Here is a 10656-nt window from a genome sequence, read left to right as displayed (position 1 = left end):
CAGAAGTCATCTCAGCACATCCTCCTCTGTGACGTCGTGACTCAGTCAACATTTTATCCACCTCCTTCGACGGTCCATCTGACTCTGTTTTCGGATGGGATCAATGTCATCAATTATTTATGTGTATTTAAAAGTTGATCTTTAAATATTTATTCTATTTGAGATAAAAAAATCTTTTCATTAGATAATTTGGGAAATTATTTTAATTTTATCCAATTTTAAATTATGACAAGATCCCTTAAAAATAATTTTATATAGTCTAATTTTATTTATTTATAGAAGATGAAACAAGAAGAAGCATAAAGCGAATTTTACAAAACGAAATGACGAAAACGCTTCCACTTGCTTTTATAAAGCACCGTTACGGATTAACTGGTTCGGTGATCCAAGCCCGGGCCATCATGACCGTCCATTTTGGAAAGCCGCCTTGTCCCGACTATTTATGTCCACGTGAAGGCCAAAGGGCTGGCCACCACGTGCTTCCCGTCGGACCACACGAGGCGCCCGAACACGGCGGAGACTGACGGCTGCGACGCCGCGGAGAAGCTCACCGTGTAGCTCTTCCTCTCCCCCGTGCTCGCGAAGCACAACCCCTGCGGATACACCGCCACACTCACCTCTTCCGGGGACGATACCGTCGCCCTGTACGTCCCTGGCGTCCCCACGTTGGTCAGCGTGCGCGTGTGCTTCACCGTTGTCGTCTTCGATGAGCCGCCGCCTCCCGCGACGCTCGGCATCGCGAATCCCACTGAGAACGAGGGGTAGTTGAGATCGGACACCGAGTAGATCCTCTTTCTGTCGCAGGTGACGTTGTGCTGCCGGGAGACGGTCTGAATCTGGTTCATCGTGTAGTTTAGGGCGCATAGGAAGTCGATGTAGTCGTCGGTGGTTATGTCGTAGACGAGGCCAGGGTCGAGAGATTTGGGTGGATCCACGTGGCCGGCCCCGAAATCGAAGGGAGTGACCGTGCGGCCGGTGGCGAGGTCGAGGATGCTGTCGCCGTTAGGGTAAACGGAGTAGCTGGTGGTCATGAGGGCCGATTTGATGGCGCTAGGACTCCAGTCCGAGTACACCCCCTTGAGGAGCGCTGCCAGGCCGCTGATGTGGGGGCACGACATGGAGGTGCCGGAGATGATGTTGAACTCCGTTCGCCGCGGATCTGCCGCCTGCTCCGTCGGCCCGACGTTCCCCGTCCAGGCGGCAAGGATGTTCACCCCAGGCGCCAGGACGTCCGGCTTCAGGATGTCGGGAGTGATGGTGCTCGGCCCGCGAGAGGAGAACGCAGCCACCACCGGCGACGGCGTGATGCCAACCTTGGTTCCTCCGAACGCGATTGTGGCCGTCGGGTTCGGATCTGAGAAAAGGTAGGACTTGATGACGTCCCCGGCCCTTTGCCCGACGTCAGTGGCTGGGAGGATGTGTGCATAGGCAACGAGCTCCAACGGGTTGTAAGCGGAGTTGGCTAGGATCATACCGGCTCCTCCGGCGTCCCTCACGACGAAGCCCTTCTGGACGCTCTCACTGATACCGCCATCGCATAGGACGATTTTTCCCGAAACCTTGTCCGGGAGAAGCGTTCCCTGCATACAGAAATTGCCGTTGGTGGCGTTGGTGGCGTTCCCGGCATAAATGAAGGGGTAGGGAGAGGAAGACAGAGGCTTCCCGCTGTAGAGCGAGACGCCGGTTAAGTTCTTTCCGTTTCCGAGCACAGCGTAGGCGGGGAAGTCGCGGTCGATCGTGCCGGCTCCAACGGTGGTGATCCACGGCGCTACGTTGGAGAGGGTGGAACTAGAAGGGCCGCTATTTCCGGCTGAGCAAGACACCACAACCCCTTTAGACACGGCATTGAAGGCACCTATGGCTGTGCTGTCGTTAAAATAGTCCGTAGTGCCGCCCTGAAGGGACAGCGAAAGGACACCGCACCCGTCATCCACGGCCTTGTCCATGGCGGCGAGTATGTCGGAGCTGAAGCACCCGGCTTGCCAGCAGACCTTGTAGACGGCGATGCGCGCGCGAGTCGACATGCCGCGGGCGGTGCCGGCGGCGTACCCTAGCAGGTTGGCACCGGTGACGGCTGATCCAGCGGCGGTGGAAGAGGTGTGTGTGCCATGGCCTTGGTCGTCGCGTGGCGACCTCGACTCCTTGGACTCTCATACCCCTTGGAGAAGAACCGCGCACCGACCAGCTTTCGGTTACAGGCGAGGGCCGCCGTGAAGTCCTTCCCTTCCTCGCACTCACCCCTCCAGCTCGCGGGGACGGGGCCGAGCCCGGCGTCATCGTAGCTCCTGCGCTCGGGCCACACGCCGGTGTCCAACACCCCGATGACGACGTCGCTCTCGGTGTTGAACTGCAGTAGCAGCGCCTCAGCGCGGTCGAGGTGGAGGAACTCCGGCGTGCGGGTGGTGTGGAGCTCATAGCGAACCTCGGGGTGGACGGCGAGCACACCAGGGAGGTCCTCTAGCGCGCGCGCCTCCGCGGGGGTGAGCCGGGCGCAGAATCCGTGGGCGACGGTGTCATATGTGTAGAGTAGCTCAGCGGTGTCGGATACCGAGCGCAACGAAGCGTCATACCAGCGACTGTGCTCTGCGAAGGCTGCCGGCATCTGGGCCTTAGCCATGTGGACTATGTAAGTCTTCTTCCTGAGCTCTGCAAGAGAAATAGAACAGACACAGAAGCAGCCGAGCAAGGAGAGGAAGAAGTAGAAACGGAGGGGAGCCATGGCCAATACTAGGAGAGACAATAGAATCGTGCATGGGAGGCGAAGAGATGAGGGAGCGATATATATAGACAAAGGCAAAACGGGGATTGCTGATCTGACTGGCAGTAACAGGGACAAAGAAGTAACCGGGGAGAAAAATAGTTTGAAACCGATTAATACGGAAGGTGGAAGACGGCCGGTCCGGTTATAGACTCATTTATATATGAAACGATGCCGTATCTTAGATTGAATACTAGATTTTTAGTTGTTTATTGAAGGATCATTTGGTCCCCGTGCGGTTTGCCCAAAAAATATATACGCTTTTTGTTACTTTGTGATTTTAGCAAAGAAGTAAGACACAAGATTTTACATGGTTTATAATTTTAAAATTATTAATCTAAGATTTTGAACACTCAACTAAAAGTCTAGAAGCCTAATTAAGTACGGAAAATTTATGTAAATTTTATGACTTCGTAACGGTTTAGGGATAAAATTTTATTCTTATCGAGGCGCATGGACCAGTCTGAGCACTGGACTATTATTGACGTGGATCCAACTTTTATCCACAGTAACGTCTCAAAGAAAAGGTGCATGTTCTATATCAAGGCGGTCCGAGTGCTCAGATCATGTTCAAGCGTTTGGAGTCCGAGCATCTGGACAAATTAGTTTCACGTTGGCTTGTTCGACTTAAACTTTGATCGCTTGAGTGATTTTTCGGTCATGTAGAATTGAGTTCACCCGAATTCAATTTTGATCCTATCTCTTCGAATAGTTTTTCGCTCTGGCTTCTTATCCCTCGAAAGCGTCACGTGCATCATTCTCATCCATCGGTGTACTCTTCCGTGGCTTCTCGTCCTTTGGATGCACCGAGCTCGTTGACTCGATTCCCCTGTTATCCTTATCGTTTACTGCATCTTCCGCTCGACTTCTTGTGTTCCTAAGTCCCTATACACTTAGACATAAGACATGAAATACGTAGAGTCTAACTTACTTAGTTGATCACAATAAAATCACCTCAAGTATTTATATTCTTTCCCTTTTTTTATTTGAATCAATGTAAGTTAAGTTAGGACAATAAAAATATGTAAATATGATTTTTTTTCATTTACTAATTTTTTTTGCAATTATAACAAGTAAAAAATTATAAAATCTAAAACCTATACCTCCCCTAAACATAATCCTCTCCTCCTTTGTCATATCAAAAAATAGGGACACATATAAAAAAAAAAAATTGTAAATTTTTCTAAAGATAATTGAGATGACACTAAGTTTTAGAAAAATTTTCAAGTTTTATTTTTCGAAAATTCGAATTTCTAAAAATTAAAAATGATAAGAATAATTTAAAAATTATTTCTAATTTTTGAAAGATATTATAAATTTCCTTGGTGGTAAAAAAAAATGGATAACAAAATTTAACCACAAATAAATGTTTATTTTGACTAGTATAAATATTTTAATTATAAATAATAATTTTAAAAGTTAAATCCCTTAAAAACGGAATATGATATATAAAAATCAAAATAATATTTTTGAATATACAAAATTTAATATTTATCTAAAAAATTAAATATTTTAAAACTAATATCTAGATAATTTTTAATCATAAAAATATTATTTTCGATAAACAATTGAGAATAATGGATAATAAATATCGAAAAAATTTCCTTTAATAGACACCATAGTGTCTTATCAAAGAAAAATAAAATTTTATAAAAATAAATCTGTAAAATATTTTTAATTTTAAAAATTGATTTTCTCTAAGAAATTTATAAGAAATTATTTAATAGTCTAAAAATTGTGAAAATTTTTCTACATATAGAAAATAAATTTCCTTTTTCTAAAAAATAAAATCTAATTATTTTCAGAAAGAAGGTATATGAAACAATTTATTTAATAAATTCAACACTCCAAACAATTTTAAGCACACCAAAATTAAGCAAATTAAAATTAAAGCATACATAAAGATTTAAACTAAGCATGATTTAGGAAGCCAAAATAAGTTCTTATTTACTGGATTTATTAGAAATTTGTGTGGTATATAATTTCTAAGAATTTTTCTAATTTAGCCCTTGTGAAGTCTAAAATACTAATTTAATCCTTAATAATTCCTTAAATTTGGAACAACAGAATTTAAACATGCAGAGTTTATCCAGTATGGATTGAAGTTATCATGTTTGTTAATCAGTGTATGAATTGAATTCATGATTACTTGGGTCATTTGAATTTAAAAATCATAGATAATTTTCTTTTTACTATTTTCCAAGGATGATTGATAATTGTTAGGGGAATGCATCTTTAGTAATCTTTATTGTTTTGTTTCCTTGCTCGAGACGAGCAAGAATAAGTGTGGAGAAATTAATAACTAGTATTTTTTATCTATTATTATGGTTCTTATTCTTGTCATTTTTACCTTCTTGTATGATAAATTAGGTGTTAATATCATGTTTTACGAGTAGGAATTTATTCTAGATTTAATTATAAATTTCTTACAAATTATAGAGTTTAATCTCATGTTTTTAATGAGGTTTTATATGAAATCCAAAGAGTCATAGATTAGAGTTGGCTCAGATTGAACTTACCTTGATTTGGAGGTCAAATGGGAGAGATCAAGAAGAATCAGTATGAACCGTTGATCCAGATCAAGAGAGATCTTATTCCTTCATTCAGATATAAGCATCCTGCCCTTTGTCCATATTTGAAATGATATGAACCATTGGATTCAAGCAAGAAGGTAATTTGATCGAGACCACTCATGGCTTAATGAGCTAGATCAAATGGTCATATCTTCATCCATCTCCCTCTCCCTCTCCCTCTCCCTCATAAGCATGGGCGACTTAGATCGAAGGAGAAATGTAATATACCAAAAATTTAATAAATATTTAAATATAATTCAAATGTGATATAATTAAATTATTTTAAGAGAAATAAATATATTGGTCGGATAATTAATCAGAAAAATAGGTTTATATGAATTTATAAAATTTATGATTTTTTTTTTTTAGATTTTAAAGGAATCTTTTTAGGTTTTAAGTGGTATAAATGGGTAAGAAAAAAGCATGCTTAGAAATACTTAATTAAAGTGGGAGTTGATTGAAATATAAACTTAGGTTTTAATTAGTTTAACCCAAGTTTTAAGTTTTAAATGTTCTCCTCGCTGTTCTCCCACCCGAGCGCCAACGCAGGCGACGCGAAACACGTTCGTTGTTGCCGCCCTCATGAGCTCGCTACCACCTCCCTTGGCCGATGCGTTCTTTCCGGCCAACTCCTTCCCCGACCACCGAGCGTTGCTCCTCCGTTGTTTTCTCTTACGCACATGCATTGTTCACCACTGCGCGCGATCAACAACCAGCGATTGTCGTCACTGGCCTTTGTCCTCGCGAGCAACCAGGGCCAGTGCCCCCCTCTTGTCCTCTTCCCCTTCCAATCCTGCCACACAATGTACAATCGCATTTACGCTGTCCCACACTGTGTTGCACGTCTGACAGGCGTTGCCCTTGCGTACCCGACCATCACCGTTATCATCGCCTGTTGGCCTAGAATCGGATAGGATAGCACACTCAAAGCATAGAGTACACAAGAAGAATAGGACAAATAGAAATTTAACTTAGGAAAGAAAACTTTTCATTGAGATTCTTTCTACACGCCTCTATGACCCTTTAAATACACCACAAATGATAAGAACAAAAACTATGAGATCCATAAAAATAGGATTGGCTAGGACTAGATCCATAAAAATAGGAAGACCAAGTAATAAGAAATTATCAAGAAAATAAGTAAATAAATAAACTAGCGACGTGGGGATTTAACCTTATCATGTTTAGATTATTTTCTCACATTACTCCCCCTAATCCTGACATGGTTGTAAATCACGGACGCCGAGTAATTGTCGCATGACAGCTAACTTCACTCCTGTCAATGCTTTAGTTAACGCATCGGCTCGTTGTTCTCCGGTATAAACGAACTCAACCACAATCTGCCCCCTTTCAATACATTCTCTGATAAAATGAAACCTTGTATTTATATGCTTGCTTCGATCATGGAATACACGATTCTTCATGAGAGCTATGGCAGATTTGTTGTCAACAAACAAAGTTACCGGCTTTGGCTCTACACCGGTTAATTAGCTGGCAAGGTTCCTCAACCACAAAGCATGACAGGCCGCAGTTGCGGCTGCCATGAACTCTACCTCACACGATGAAAGCGCCACTGTCTTCTGCTTCTGTGAATTTCAGGACACCAAACTTTCATTAAAATAGAAAGTCATTCCACTTGTGCTTTTCCTCCCATTGAGATCGCCAGCTAAATCACTGTCCGAATAGCCGAATATACCAATTTCCTGGGGTCCCTTTATGTAAACAAGCCCAAAATAGATTGTGCCTTTCAAATACCTGAGAATCTGTTTAACCACCTTATGATGCATGATTGTAGGCCTTTCCATGTATCTGCTCGCCATCCCGACAGAATATGACAAGTCCAGCCATGTGTGTAGCAAATATCTCAGACAACTAATAATGCGCCTGCACTCCATGGTGTCAACTGGAGTCCCTTCCAAGTCCTTATGCAATTGTGTCTTGGGTTCCATTGGATGCTTTGTGGCATTCACTACAAGAAAATAGGGCTTCAGAAATGGATTTTTAAAATGGAATTAAAATCTGTTTTAATTTTTAGTAAATCAAAGACGAATTTAATACGGAATTACTAATCAATTATATTTAAATATAATATAATATACAAAAAAACTATTTGAGACGGAATTTAAAACGAACCAAAAACGAATTTATAAAATAAATATTTATAAATAAAAATAAATACAGATTTAAAACAGAATTTGATAGGAAATTTTATTTGTCAATAAATCTGTTTATATATTTTTAAACAGAAATAAATTCAGTTTTTAATCTATATTTAATTATAAAATAAATGTATTAAATTATTTTTATTATTATTTTATTTTATTTTAATAAACCCTATGCTAAATCCTGTTTAACTTTTTTCGTTCGACTCCCTCGCTACGTTATCTTCCTCGCCGACTCAAGCTTTATGCCGATGCTTTCTGCCGTCTTTCTCGCCGACTTTTCATGTCTCGCCGACTTTATCCCCGAATCTGTTGCTCGTATCTCACCGACTCTACTGCTCTCTCCCAAAAGGTAACCCCTAATTTCTTCTTCTTCCTCTTGCTGTGTGGACTGCCACGCCGCACACCCTTGATTTTGTCGGCAGCCACTGCCACAGACACGTGCGCCACCAGATAATTACTTGAGGCGGAAACCACGTTAGATGCCCAAGCGACCAAATCACAAAAATTTGTGAGATTGCTGTTGTTTAGGGAAAAGTGACAGATGATTTATGTTCCTATTCTTGTTACCTTTGCAAAGAGAAGAAGTCATGTTACTTTCATAGAATCCAGAATAACATCTCCATCTTTTGTATGCCTAAAATGATTTATGTTCACCAATGATTTACAAATTTCCTCTTTTAAAGATTCTATCTCTTTCTTAAGAAAATCAATTTCCAGATTTCTGTCTTTGCAAAGATAACTCACTTTCTATGAACCAAATGAAATAGTTATGGTCTTGTGTTAAATGTATATTGGTAATGACAAGTGATACAGGAACTTGACTCTTTTCTGCGACAATCTTGTTTAGTGGAACTAGGATTTGAACTACCTTTCCATAATATGTTGTACAGTTAGCAATCTTAATGTTGCTTATGATTTTAAGTTTTCATGTTAGTTATTTGTCTATCAACCATGAATGTATACCTTTTACAGGCTTCTCTTTCTAGCATTGCTTATAGTCATCAATGATCTTGCTCATATATTTTTGGATTTTTTTTTAGCAGAACACCACTGATCAAACTATCTCCAAAGAAAACCTAAGGAGGGTTTTATTGGTGCATTAGTTACCACATTATTTGCTTCATTTGTGGTGAATGAATACAATTCCCTTCTTTGCTGGTCACATGCACTACAACAAAAACCCTCATAGACATCAGTGGAAAAACAACGGTTTTAAGCAAAAACCGATGTCTTTGAGTATTTTACACCGGTTTTTCCAAAAATCGGTGTCTATGAGCGCAGATTTTAGCTCATAGACATCGGTTTTTTAGGCGATGTCTATGAGCGCCTTTTTTTTCGTTAATAGACACCGATTTTAACAGCGGTTTTTAAAACCCGGTGTTAATGAACCAAAATAAAATATTTTAATTTTTTCACCAATACTTAACCAAAATTTGCAACATTTCATTCTTCCCTCCAAACCTAAACCTATATCGCGCTGTCCGTATACCTTCACGACTCCACCACCACTTTTCTCCTAGCCGCTGGACATCCAGCCATCTCTCTCAGCCTCATCTCCCTCTTCCCCTTCCTCATCTCTCTCAGCCATCTCTTAGCCTCATTTCAACACACGGCTTTCTGCCTTTTCTAGCTTGCCCACAAATCCGGCCAAACCCTCACACGAATAACCCCCGAGTCCTCAGCTGCTGGAGCATTCAGAGACGTAGGGAATGGAGATTGTTCGATCACAGAGGGAATCGACTCATGCTGCCGCCTAGACAACGTCGGCTAAACTCTCTTTCTACCGTTCCGCGCCTGCGCTCGAGGTCCGGCTGTAAGATTTTGAACTCTACGGCATAGATCGCCTCCGAGGTGTAACACCCCTAGAAAGCCTAGATAAGAAAGTAAGGATAATGAGAGTATGAAGGTAGTGAAAAGAAGGTGTAAATATTCTAAGTTGAATATTAAGATGGGAAGGATTTAGATGATTAAAACTTTATGAAAGAAAATAAAGTTGAGAATATAAATCATCTATATTTATAATACATGGAATTAATGTAAACAACAGGAAGGAATATGAGATAATATATATGTGTATGAAATATTTATGCATAATGCATAATATGGTGATATATGAATTATTATGTACAAAAGAATATCAATAATATGTTAGAAGAGAAATAGGATTGAACCTTGGACCTCTTGTAAGGAACATGTATAGGATATCAAAGGGGATAGGAGAATTATTGATAAGAAGAGAAAGGACTAAGTAGTTAAGAATAAGAAAGGATTCTTTTTACTTAAAAGGAAAAGGAAGTAAAAAGGAGTAAAAATATACATAACCAAGTTTTGATCCTTGGTTCTCTTGTGGATGCATGCATATGTTAACCAAGTGTGATAGGAGAGGATATTGTAAGAGGAGCAGATAGTGATGTGTGTGGTGGTGGCTCGGCAAGAACGATTCGGACAAATTAATATTTTTAGTTATATGATCAATATATGCACATTCGAACTAATCAGAATATGTGATATCATGCTTATTTAAATAAAAGGAATGATTTAAAATTTTCCGCTGTTATAGTATAACTAAAGCATGTACGTAAGTAGTATAAGATCGTAGCGCCGCCCTTGGGTAAGAAGGGTGGGCGTTACAGGTGGTATCAAAGCGAAGTTTTGCCAGCTCACTACACACACATCAAGCTCCTTCCTGTCGCTCCAAGTAAGTACAGTTGCTTAATTTATTTATATGCAAAAATTAGTATGATACTCTAGGATACATGAATAATAGCCTAGGAAGGATACCTTAAGCTATACCCTAGAGAAGGGTGCATGATGACAAGTATGTGTTAAAAATAGTATGATACTCTAGGATGCATGAATGGTAGCCTAGGAAGGATACCTTAAGCTATACCCTAGAGAATGGTGCATGATGATAAGTAGGTGATATTCTAGGATGCATGAATGGTAGCCTAGATACAAGAACCTTAGGCTATAACATAAGAGGAATAATGAATCTTTAAAATCTTGTAGAAATGGACTATATCCCGTTTGAATACGATCCCGAGGATGTGGAATATTTTGGCGAATACCTCGAGTTCACGGATGAACCCGATATGCTGGAATACTTCGACAACTATGTGAGCGACTCGGAATCTCCGGAACACGGCGAGTTCGGAGAGGA

At 40.6% G+C, this 10656-nt stretch overlaps 1 pseudogene; it reads right to left on the bottom strand.

The window, feature by feature from the left end:
* Positions 1–309: 309 nt before the first annotated feature.
* LOC122027972 lies at positions 310–2890 on the bottom strand (annotated as a pseudogene).
* Positions 2891–10656: the final 7766 nt, after the last annotated feature.

Source organism: Zingiber officinale, chromosome 1A, assembly GCF_018446385.1.
Source record: "Zingiber officinale cultivar Zhangliang chromosome 1A, Zo_v1.1, whole genome shotgun sequence".
NCBI lineage: Eukaryota > Viridiplantae > Streptophyta > Magnoliopsida > Zingiberales > Zingiberaceae > Zingiber > Zingiber officinale.
Note: the sequence above shows the minus strand (reverse complement) of the source record. Positions and strands in the feature narration are given on the sequence as shown.